Genomic DNA, 12758 nt, shown 5'->3' on the forward strand with positions numbered 1-12758 from the left:
CCAGAAATGCTTGGGTCATTCCGACCCATGTTGTGATGGATCCTGAAGGTAGGTTGAGGAACCAATCTTTTGCTGCTTCCTGCAAAGAAAAAGGAAAAGCTCTCAATTTAACTTGTTCCTCAGTTATTCCTTGTGGGCTCATACCTGAACAAACAACATAGAATTACTTTAGATGATTGTGTGGATTTTCACTTTCCATCCCGTGGAACTTAGGTAAATAGTGAATCAGACCCGATTTAAGTTCAAAAGCCGCATTTAGGACTGGGTATGTGACGCATAAGGGCTGTTGATCAGCCTGAGGTGCATGAAGTTGTCTTAAAGTTCTGTCTGCCATCGTCTCCTCTTCAGATTGTTCACTTTCTTCACTTGAAATTTATTCTTCCTCACTAGAACTGGAAGTTTCAGACCTGGTCATAAATTGCTTTAAATCAAGTTAGAATATTCCCCGGCAGCGGCGCCAAATTTTGATGGGTGTCGAATCCACAAAAAATAATTAATACTTTACTTGACCGAAATATGGATTTGTAACAAGGGTAAGCAAAGGTCGAACCCAAGGGAATATTACTGACTCAAAACAATAATGACTTGATAAATAAACAAAGTAAATAAACAGGGGGTTTTGATTTGTGAGATTTAACCAATTGAGAATTTCAAATAAAATAAAATTAGCAAGAGTAAATATGATCTGTAAACAACGTTTGGAGAAATCCGATCAAGGGGGTTCGCAGGTAGGTAATTCACTCAGTATCGATCACAGACAGATAAAATAGACTCTTATACACATACCAGATCAGTTTGGAGTATTCTTCCTTAATATTAAACTGGTCAAGCACGCGCGAATAACCAGTTCCTAATCAATAAATAATCCTGCCTCAGCGGTCAGGGTTTAATTTATTGACAGCCTGATGAATTAGAAGAACCCAACCTTAGCCAATCGACACTCAGCGTAGACGATTCAGAAACTAAATTACTTGTTCATTCGACTCAAATAAACCTAATTAATTTTGTATTAATGTCACATGAAAGACAATCTCAGGTCGTCAAATCTGAATCTATTCTTTCAAATACAAAAGTAACTCAATTTATATTATCGATTGCTACTATGATTGGTTCATTTAGGTAAAACTCTAACTTTACCAATTCAGCCGTATGACAATCCAATTCAAAGAACGACCTGCAGTTATCATTCGAAGATTGAATAATCAATCGAGAATAAATCCCTAAATACAATGAACAAATAAACGGTAGAATAATAAGATCATGCTTGTATGAACACTTTATAATCACTTTAAACAAACTTACGGATTTCCTTTTTTATTAGACTTTATTTAGTGCTTAAAAGGGATTGCCTTTATATAGTTATAAAACATATATCTCATTAAAACAAATGATATAAAGAACACTTCATTTACATTAAGTTTGTATCCTAGAACAATTGTCTATAGGACACTTCATTTACATCATCGGATTTATGCTTCTGATAGGCATCAATCTCTTCAATGGGTGCATCATCGGCCGGAAGAACGGGTATCGATGTATCCAGCACATACCCTATCTTTTCGAACTTCAAAACAATTTTGAGGTTACGAAACCAGTCGGCGAAGTTTGAACCATTCAGCTTGTTATCGGTAAGGATATTTCTTAGATCGGTTTTCGACATGATTGTTTTAGAGTACAATTTGATAAAATTAACCTGAGAGTGAGAAAAGTGACAGATGTTATTCATTTGTTTAATTCACTTACAATTTAAATACGTTGGACTTTTATGTCTTTAAATTTCTCCCACTATTTTACCAAATTAATAACCCTCTACATTAATTCGAAGGATATTCACAATTCTTTTAGTGAGCTAGAATCCTAACTCCTGAAATTTCACCTTTAGTTTACTCAACAAGCTAGTTTCATTCATTAGGTAGATTCATGTAATCAATCACATCAAAACATGTGATTTCTAGGTTGTTGGGTTACTAACCACATTAGTAACTGATATGTGTCGTCTATCAATCCTAACCATATTGCCCATTAGGTTAGAACAACATGAGTTTACTCATCCAATTATTCTATCCTAATTTAAGCATTACCCCATATTCGTGAAAAAACAATTTTTCGATAATTCAGGTGTTACCATAAGACCCCGAGCTTGAGTTTACTCAATAACCCAAAGGCTCCCAGTACTGCCGACTGAATTATAATATTAGGGAGGGGCAACCGATAATGAAGAAAAACCTCATTTGAATTAACCCTTAACCGAATATAGAAGTTTAGCTACGAATAGCCATGGAAGAACACATGTTTCTGTTTCAAAAAGAGAGCAAAATGATACTAAAAAATAAAACCTAAAAAGAACCTATTCTAAGAACGTAAATGAGGCTTTTTGTAGAGAAAAGCCTCTCCTAAAAATTAGCTAACAAAATAATCTTTTTTCCTAATCACAAATCTTTTCTAATCTGTCATATCTCCTAATTTCGTGCATGCTTAGTCATCCAACTGTCCAGGTTCATTCTTGATAGAATAAAGGAGAGTCCTGGTCAATTCTGGACATCAGCAGATTCGGAGGTCCTTAGTCTTGGGCAAGACTAACTCCATTCTCGTTTCAGCTCCTTTAATTCAGCTCCAAATTCCTTTCTGGTCCAAAGTTTCTTCAATTAAGTCCAATTCTGCTCCTTTTAATCATTTGAGTCCTGTGGAGGCAAATCAAACCAAAACAAGCAATAATACCCAAAATAACACCAAATTAATTAAATAACCTAGCACTAAAGTGGACATTTGAACGTTGAATTGGACACTTATCAATGTGTCTAGGGACATTCTTCAAAAATTATAAGTTTCATATGGAAAGAAATGGTGTATGTCTCATGTGTATCCTATGCCATGGATTTCATGCATATTGATTATATCATATGACATGAAGACATAATGGTGTCCTCAAATCTTATGAATATATTGCATATATAATAATATTTTGTCATATGTCTATGATTAGTATTTTGTAAATATATAAGGTAAGGCCACGTTGATATTGCATGCTTTATCATTTGTGCAGGAGCTATTCATCTTGTATGTGTTGCAAAGTGTGGGTGGTGGACAAGTGTAATGGAGGTATCCACATATCAATATTCAATTAATACAAAGATATTATAAAAATTGACTTGGAGGAAAGGATCATACATAACCTGTATTATAAAGAGAGTGTGTTGATTAGGTGAGGCTTCAACATAGAGAAAAGGTCCTCGGCTTCACAAGTGACTCAGGCTTCAATTTGAACAGGAGCTGCTCGACGTATCTTCTCGACATATCTACTCGACGTTCGACTTTGATGGCAAACCTCCAATCTTCAAGATGAAGGTTACTCACTTCGAAAAAGGAGTCCGAAAGAGGCTTCGGACTTCAAAGTTTCATCGAACTATGACCTCGAGGTATTGCTAACGAGCTTCTGGGTTCAATTTTATCCCCAACTGTAGGCTTCTCATCTGGATGTTAATGGAAATTCCTTGCAGTTGCAAGGATCTTCGATTTGGGAAAGAAGAAGAGCCTTCTGACTTCGAGCAAGTTGACCGGGGGCCTCGACTTTTGATTTCAGTCGGTGCCCTGAGATGAGCTGTCTGAATTGATCGGAGGATGCCATGGGTTCTCGAAGCTAGACGACATGAAGAACATGAAGTGAGAGGAGAGCTTCGAACTTTGGACGAGGCGTATCGTCGTCTTCCGGTGAGTTGAACGGGGAGCACCTTGTGACCTCGAAGTGGAAGGAGTCTTCGATTTAGGATGGAATGAGAGTCTTCCAATTTTTGGAGTCCGATTGCATTTGAAACCTCGAGGAGGTGAGCTTCGATTTTGGGAGGAGGCTTTTGAGCGAGCCGAACGGAGAGCCGCTGGAGAGACATTTCCGGTAGGGAGTCTCCGATTTGAACAGAGCTGCAACTTTCGGGAAAAGAGCTTCGACCTTGGGAGGTGGTCGGGGGCCTTGTGATGAGCTACGATTTCAGGATACTGCGACCAAGAAATCTATGCATTCAAGCTTGTTCCTAGCATATACTTTCCTTTGACGAGGATATTCAGATTTAGTCAACATTGATTTTCGACCAAGATGTCTGCTCCTTAGCCTCGATATCTGCGATCCTTGGATGTGTATATGACCTTTGTTGAGAAAGGTGTCATCATGTATGCGGAGATCTAGTGGTCGCTCGATTATTATCGTTGGATTTTGTTGAGAAGTTTCAAGGTCTTCATCTCATTCTTCGAATTCGATTTGAATCAAGCTTCCATGGATCGAAACGATGCAGACCAAATTCGAAATAACGCTTCCATGGATCGATGCCGAACCGGTGAGTCACTTCGATACCGAAGGTCTAATCGCAAGAAATCTATTTTTCTGAACTGCAACCTACTAGTAAGTGATGATCACTGCACTTCCTCTCCAAATTAGATTTTCGACCTTGAAGCCACGATATATGCCTTATGAAAAGATATTTCATGAAAGCTCTTCCACTTTTTAAACTCTTCTCCTCTCAAAATTTTCAAGTCCATACACGAAGATTTGATGAAATCTAAAGATCGTTTGTGATCCATGATTAACCGACAGGATAGATTGACAAGATAGATTGAAAGACTGAACATCTGAATCGTGTGTTACTCCACCTTCACCGCACCAAATAATGAGGACCTTGGATCTTCATAGTCGTCCGGGTATATAAAGCGAGGTTGATACCGCTCCGGTCACCCGACCTGCGTCGGGGGAGCCCCCGGTGTACACTCCGATGCTTAAGTTAGTAGGAGTATATAAGTAGAGAGATAAAGTAGTGTCTAGAGAGAAGAAGAGAGGTATATCTTCCCTTTATAGGGGTATTTATAGTGAACATGATGGGCTTAGAGGACCTTGCTTGTCTTGGACTTGATTGGCTTCGACCTAGTGGGCCGTATTCATATTCCGGATCACCATCTAAAAATTAAATATGTAAAAAATCTTAATTAGGAATAAATATAATATGTAAATCAACTATACTGGATCTATTAATTTATAAAAGATAGGTAAAGGCTATGCTTACTTTGTTTTTTTACAAAGTAAGCATTACTTTGTGTGTTTTCACTATTGGATTAATTTTATACTCCATCATCTAATGGAGATGAAAACACACCAAGTAATAGTACTTTGTCAAAAACAAAGTAACCATAGAAAGTACCTATAAAGATAATATTTAATTGAAATTAATTATTTCATTGTGATTAAATATATGTATGGATATTAAGTATCAATATTATAAAGATAATATTTATTTGAAAATAATTGTTTCAGATGTGATTATATATATATATATATATATATATATATATATATATATATATTAAATCATATATGAAATATTTACTTTCAAATAAATATTATCTTTATAAAATTGATATTTAAAATCTATATATATATATTAGTTCTTATAAAAAAAAAATAATTATTTTCTTATTTCATTAGTTATTTTTCTGAGAAATTAATTAGTAATCCTTAATAGTAACATTTATTTAGGAATAAGTATTAATATGTAATTTAGTATTTATGGAAGTAAATAATTATTTATCTAATTAAATAACTTTTCCTAGTTTGATTAGGATTGTAATTAAGGAACAAAAAATTAATGTTTATCTCCCTCTCTCTATAATAGATATTTTATCCTTCGTCCATTATATGTTTATTGAATTATTTTCGAGCTTTATACCCGTGCTATGCACAGACATGTAATTTTTTTTATAAAAATTTATCAATATTTAAAGACTATTAGATATATAACTGGAATGTATATTAGTAAACTATTTTTTAAATTAAATTAAATATAATTGAATTTAATAAAATAATTACTCAATATTATTAAATTTATAAATAATTAAATAAGATAGATAATTCTTATATCAATTTTCACTTTTCTTAAACACTAATTTCTTGGGTTAAAGTGTAAAAATCAGAAACAATTTTTCTCCTAATTTTTAAAATGGTGTAATTTTACACTGACGTTGAAAGTCAAGAGCAATTTTACCCCTAATATTGATAAATTGGGTCAATTTGAGAAATAATTCATCAAACCGTCTTCTCGGTCAAGATTATTTTTTTAATTCATTTCTATCACTCATAATTTTATTAAAAACTCAATTCACATTCAATTATTTAATGTTTTAATAAAATAGAAACTCTTAAATCTTATATAGGTATCTCAAATTTAAAATATAAGATAAACAATACCAACTAATCCTTAAATGATATGGAATGAAATTTACTAATTAATCTTAAAATAATGTGAATTTTAAATTTAAATAGCAAATAATTAGGAATTTGAAATTTGAAGGGAACACATTCAATTAATCTCCAAGGCAATGCTAGCAGCGTAAGTCAAATTGGCAAGCACTTTGCTTATGTACCTATAAATATGTACATGTTATTTTTCCAAGTTTTGGAGAGAGGTGTTTGATTCAGGGAGAAGAGGAAAAAATAAAAAAAAGATTATTAGGTGTTAAAGCATCACATATATTAAAAACAAAATATAAGTTTTTTTTATTGTAAAGAAAAAATCTAACCATGGAAAATGAAAAGAATATGACCACCACTGTATTATATACTTAGAGTCATTTATTTCTTTCCAGATATATGATGGGATTTGTCCAAAAAAATATTGCACTTCCTCAGCACTCTAGCAGTGACAATCTTGTGTATAAACTTGAATTCAATCATATGAATTTAATTGAATTCAATCATATGATAACAGTTCCACCATGAAACCAATTATAAGAAAACCTCCAATCAACACTTCAAACGTTCATAATTAGTACTTCATACAGCAAATTATCATATTTGTAACCTAAAAGAAGAATATACATTTCCCACTAGTTTATTCTTTCACTCCAAATTGTAGTTGAATGCACACAACAGCTCTAAGTTACTTACAAACAGCTAACTTTCTTGATGATCATAATATATGGACATTTCATTATGTATTTATATCAAATCGCTGGACCTCATAGAAAGTGCATCCAAACATGCTGTGACAAAAACTTTAACCCCTCGATGTTTAGCTATCTGGAAACATACCAAACCCACTTGAACACCAATGAACTTGGAATTTCAATTGGGGATTAGTTGAAGCAATTCACTGTGAAATGAATACTCAATTCTAGCAACATCTGCTTCACAGCTTCTGTTGGTACTTCGGTTAATCTTGACTTCATCAATCAATTACCAACAACTTAAATCATGTCCAAGGATCCACTTGAACCCAACCCAAATTGCAAACTAACCAAGTTTTTTATACTGAGAACCAATCTTTTTATCATTATGAATGAAGAATACGAAACTATAAAGACATAATTAACCACAAAAACACATTTAACAGCAACACTAATTTGGCATATATCAGCATTCCAACACATCAATAAAATTCTATTTAAAATAAATACTCCAAAATTTGTAGGCCTTAAACAAATAAAATGAATCCAAAATTGAAACCGAAAACATTTATGAAAACACAAAACAACAAACCTTTACTGGTAATCTAGAGAAAAAAGATGTAACTGTACATAACTCCTCTTAAAAAAAAAAGACATTAACAACAAAAATCTATCTGATGTACAAAAGACAAAACATGATTGATATAATTCAAGGAAAATAGTGTATAATTCAAGGAAAATAGTGTAGAAACATACCTGAAAAGAACATGGGTGAATACACGGAAGAAAACTTGGGTTTTGGTTGTATTCACCACATCCTATATCCACCGAACCACAGTTTCGGTGGACCTCTTGTATGCTTCTTCAACACGCATCTTGAATTTCACCTCTGTCTCTTCTTGAAAGTAAGTATACCTCTGAGAAATTAATTAAGATGCTATAGTTAGTGAAATCTGAGAGAAATCAAAATTGGAATATTTACATAACTAAGAGTATGAAGTTAATTGAGAAGATATAGTTAGTGAAATATAAGAGAAATCAAAATTAGGCAGCAAGTATATATCTGTCGGACCTGATTTCAGAAATAAAAAATCAAAATCAATGCGAAATATAGAAAACAAAAAGGAAAAAGAAACTGAAGAAAGAAACCTGATCATAGACCACTGTGTTCTTCAAATCTGTAACATCCTAACAAAATATAAGAATAGGATTAGAATTTGAATTAAGGAAGCAAAATTTGAGAAATGTCGAGAGTTGCAGGTGTAAGACATGGATACAAACAGAGTGAAGCAAGGAGAAAAATAAGATTTATAAATAGAGGGAAACCTTGGTTTGATTGCATATCTGGATGAGAAGTTGAGAGAGATGGATTAATAGGGATAAGAAGTTGAGTGATGATTGAGATTGAAGAAGTGGGAGAGAAGAAATCGGTGAGCGAAGTTTGAACCAAGAAATATAAAACTGTTCAAAACTGAACTGTGTTAAAAGAACCTCAAATGTGAGAATGTGAGAGTTTAGATAATTGACACGTCAGCAGAGAAGGTCTTAAAACATGACACATCAGCAATTCTTTCTACAGATTTAGTATATATATAAATAAATAGATAAATGCTTTTTTAGATAAAATTAAAGAGTTAGTTTTATCCAAAACCTAAATAAATAATTACAATAAATATTTATAGCTATTTACAGTAAGAACATAATTGATCACACACGAAGAATTAAGAATGAAGGATGAAACGTTAAAATTAGGAATTGGTTCCAATAATCTTTATAGGGGCCGAAAATATACGTATGTACTTTTTATTAAATATGTAAATAGTATTAATTTAAAAATAAATATTGTTCTTTAAAAAATATTATATAAAAAAGATTCATTATATGGGATATATTAATTTCATAAATATCATATTTGCCTAATTAAAAGGGAAATAAATTATATTGGATATATTAATTTTATAAAAAATAATATACATATATTTATAAAAAAATTACTAATAATATATATATATATATATATATATATACATATATATATATAATTAGTATTTCCTAATAATAATATTTATTTAGAAAATAATTATTTGCCTAATTAAATAACTTTTCCTAGTTAGATTAGGATTACAAATAAGGAAAGAAAATACTATAAATACACTAACCTCTAAGAGAATTCAATCAAGACTTTTATTATAAAGAGAAAGTTTTATTTTTGTTAACACACAAAGTAAAAGAGAGACTACCTCGCTTCGTTCTTGTTGGTGTGAAAAGATTGGCACTATAAATATTATAGTGCTACTCAAGAAACGAAAAAGGATTATTTTATAAAAACTTCCATTTAATAATTTCAACTTATTTTATAAAAACTTCCATTTAATAATTTCAACTTGGGCAATTCGTTTGTTCGTTGTGTATCTTCATGTGTTTCAATTTAATTGTTATTTTTTTTGCCTCTATGATTTGTTTGGTTACTAGAAAAATCTTTGGAAAATCTAGAGAGATTTCAGTTTAAATGGGGAAACTAAGAATTAACTTGTAATTCTTGTTCTTGAATTTTTGGTTATAATTAGTACATAAAAACCTAAAACCTTTATGAAATTAGTTTATTCAAAGTATATTGATTCTCTTTTAGCGGTTCGCTAGTGCTTCGAAGCAAATGCTTAATTTGTTAGTATAATTCTCATGAACCATACTATAAGGAATGTCTAATAATTTCAATTTTCAATCTTTTTTTTTTTTGCTGATTTCTTTATCTATATATTTGTTTAGTTGCAACTCTTTATTAATGTCTTTTTTTTTTCTTTCATATTTTTATTTGAACTTATTTCAATTGATATATAGGATTACCATTTTATGGTTTATTTGTATTGTAAAATATGATTATAAGAAAGTTGACTAATATTCTAATTAAGAAAAGGACAAATATTTGGAGTGTTCTTATTTATGGTTTTGTTGATTCTAGTAGCGACTACAAACCGTGTTCTATTTATTGGGCGACCCTTTTCGAGCCCTTATAGAATCAATCTCCTTTAGAAGATTTATGTCAAAATCTTTAGCTTGGAAAAAATAGTCAACTTTCTCTTACAATCGCTACTTGGAAAAAGTTGACCAAATTTTTATGCTTAGTTCTATTGCTCAAAAGAAAGCTTTCTTTGAAGCTTACTACAAGAAGAGAGATACCACGACTCTTCTTGTAGTGAACTTTAAAAAAGGATTTCTTCTGAGCAACAAAACAAGGTATAAATTTTTTGTCAACTTCTTCTAAGTAGCGATTGTGAGAGAAAGTTGATCACTTTTCCCAAGCTAAAGATTCTGACATAAATCCTCCAAAGGAGATTGATTCCGTAAGGGCTCGAAAAAGTTCACCCTGTAAATAGAACATGTTTTGTAGCCGATTTAATTCGCTACTAGAATCAATAAAACTATGAAGAAAAAAACTCCAAATATTTGTGCTTTTTTTATTAGAAGATTAATCACTAACCTATTGTTATACGGGTTAAATGCACCATTAGTCACTCAACTTACATGGTTGCTTTAAAATGGTCATTGAATTTCAATTTGTCTCAATAAAATTAATGAACTTTAAACTTTGTCTCAATTAGGTCACTTCGGTTATATGCACGAAGAGAATAAATAATTTTTATATTGATTGAACATGAATTGTTTTGCTTCATTCATTCTTAAATTTTTCCATTTGAACACTATTTAAAGTGGGCTGTTAAATACCGATCCCAAATTCCTTATCACCGCCTCCATTTGGACTTTTTTTTGTCTTTCTCATAATTTTAATCAAAAACTGAAAATTCTCTCTCCAAAATCATAAACCCGAACAACAATGATTGAAATTATGAAAATGATTGAAATTAGGAAAATAATTGATGTGCGATAACCCGAACCCCGGAAATGGATGATTACGAGTCGGAAACATTAAAATTATAAAAAGAAAAATAAATTACTAATAATATATAGAATTATTATTTCCTAATAATAATATTTATTTAGGAAATAATTATTTGCCTAATAAAATAATTCTTTCTAGTTAGATTAGGATTACAAATAAGGGGAGAAAATACTATAAATATACTAACCTTTAAGAGAATTCAGTCCATACTTTTATTATAGAGAGAAAGTTTTATTTTTGTTAATACGCAAAGTAAAAGAGAGACTACCTCGCTTCGTTCTTGTTGGTGTGAAAAGATTTGCACTATAAATAATTTAAGAGATGATTTCCTCATCCATCTAATGCTACTCGGGAAACAAAAGAGGGTTGTTTTATAAAAACTTCCATTTAAAATTTCAGCTTGGGCAATTCATTTGTTCTTTGTGTATCTTCATGTGTTTCAATTTAATTGTTATTGTTTTGCCTCTATGATTTGTTTGGTTACTTAAAAAAAAACTTGGAAAATCTAGAGAGATTTCTGTTTAAATGGGGAAACTAAGAATTAACTTGTAATTCTTGTTCTTGAATTTTTGGTTATGATTAGTACATAGAAACTCAAAACTTTTATGAAATTAGTTTATTCAAAGCAGTTTATCATTCTTTTTCAGTGGTTCGCCAACCTTTTATAAGGGCTAATAAAATCATTTTTTTTTTGCTTTTTGACTCCATATTGTAGGGTGGATCTAGACATAGGGATGTAAACGGGGCGAGATGGGGTGGGGATTTGGTTTCCCATCGCCTAAACCGGGATTACCCGTCCCCGTCCCTGCCAGCTAAACGGAGATAAAAACTGTCCTCGCCCCATGGGGAAATCGCGGGTATGGGGAATCCCCGTTTACCCATGAACATTTCTGCAAAACAACTGAATCGAGACAAACTTATAAAGAAATTTAGGGATGTCAAATGGGTGTGCTACAGTTAAAAGTGTAAATAGCATATTTATCACAACACACAATTAGCTTAATCATAGGGATTAGCATATCATAGGCATTCATTAGCTTTTTCCTCTCTCATTCAATAAATCAAACAGAACTCTAGTGCACTGCTTCTGACTTCAATCTTATATCTGATGTTAAATTACTAAAAGGCTAGAAAAGATCCTAAAAGGCAGTTTAAATTATCATAAGACTAGAAAAGATTAGTCAAAGTTTTAGTTCTGAAAAACTAAGCTAATTGACAAACTAGTTGGTAGAACAAATATGGAAATTTATAAGCTTTTTTTTAGTAACAGGGCTTCTAATCATCTGGGGCAGGGATTAATCGGGGATTACCCGTCGGGGCTTTATCGGTACGGGTACGGGGATCCCCACGGGGTGGGGATACTATTTCCCAGCCTCGCCCCGTACCCGACTACGGGAACCATATTGGTCCCCGTCCCCGCAAAAAAACGGGGCAGGACCCCGACGAGTACGGGTATTCCCCGCCCCAGTTGCATCCCTATCTAGGCGTAAAGACAAAACTTAATGATTAAGCTTTGGATGGGAGCCCCTTTCTTCTCAGTCTCTGTGTAGAACTGGTGCTTCGAAGCTAATGCTTAATTTGTTAGTATAATTCTTATGAACCATCCTATAGGAAATTTCTAATAAAGGGCGGTCCGGTCGCACTACGCGTCCCCGCTGAGCAGGAAATTTCTAATAATTTAAATTTTTTTTGGGCCCTAATAATTTAAATTTTTAGCCCATCTTTTTTTGCTTATTTATTTATTTATCTATGTATTTGTTTAGTTGCAACTCTTTATTAGTGTTTTTTTTCTTTTATATTTTTATTTGAACTTATTTCAATTTATATTTAAGTTGACCATTTTATGGTTTATTTGAATGGGTAAAGTTTGATTATAAGAAAGTTGACTAATATTTTAATTAAGAAAAGCACAGATATTTAGAGTGTTTTTAATAATGGT

At 32.1% G+C, this 12758-nt stretch overlaps 2 long non-coding RNA genes across 2 annotated transcripts; one reads left to right on the forward strand and one right to left on the reverse strand.

The window, feature by feature from the left end:
* The first annotated feature begins 3296 nt into the window (after positions 1-3296).
* Positions 3297-5199, forward strand: LOC136221825 (uncharacterized). The gene is made up of 2 exons (XR_010685330.1): positions 3297-3416; positions 3498-5199. It is a non-coding gene; the product is annotated as an uncharacterized lncRNA (long non-coding RNA).
* Positions 5200-6661: 1462 nt separating this feature from the next.
* LOC136223735 (uncharacterized) lies at positions 6662-8472 on the reverse strand. Its single transcript, XR_010686091.1, has 3 exons — positions 8248-8472; positions 8071-8109; positions 6662-7838 (listed from the first exon to the last, which is right to left on the reverse strand). It is a non-coding gene; the product is annotated as an uncharacterized lncRNA (long non-coding RNA).
* Positions 8473-12758: the final 4286 nt, after the last annotated feature.

This window comes from Euphorbia lathyris, chromosome 3 (assembly GCF_963576675.1).
Source record: "Euphorbia lathyris chromosome 3, ddEupLath1.1, whole genome shotgun sequence".
Taxonomy (NCBI): domain Eukaryota; kingdom Viridiplantae; phylum Streptophyta; class Magnoliopsida; order Malpighiales; family Euphorbiaceae; genus Euphorbia; species Euphorbia lathyris.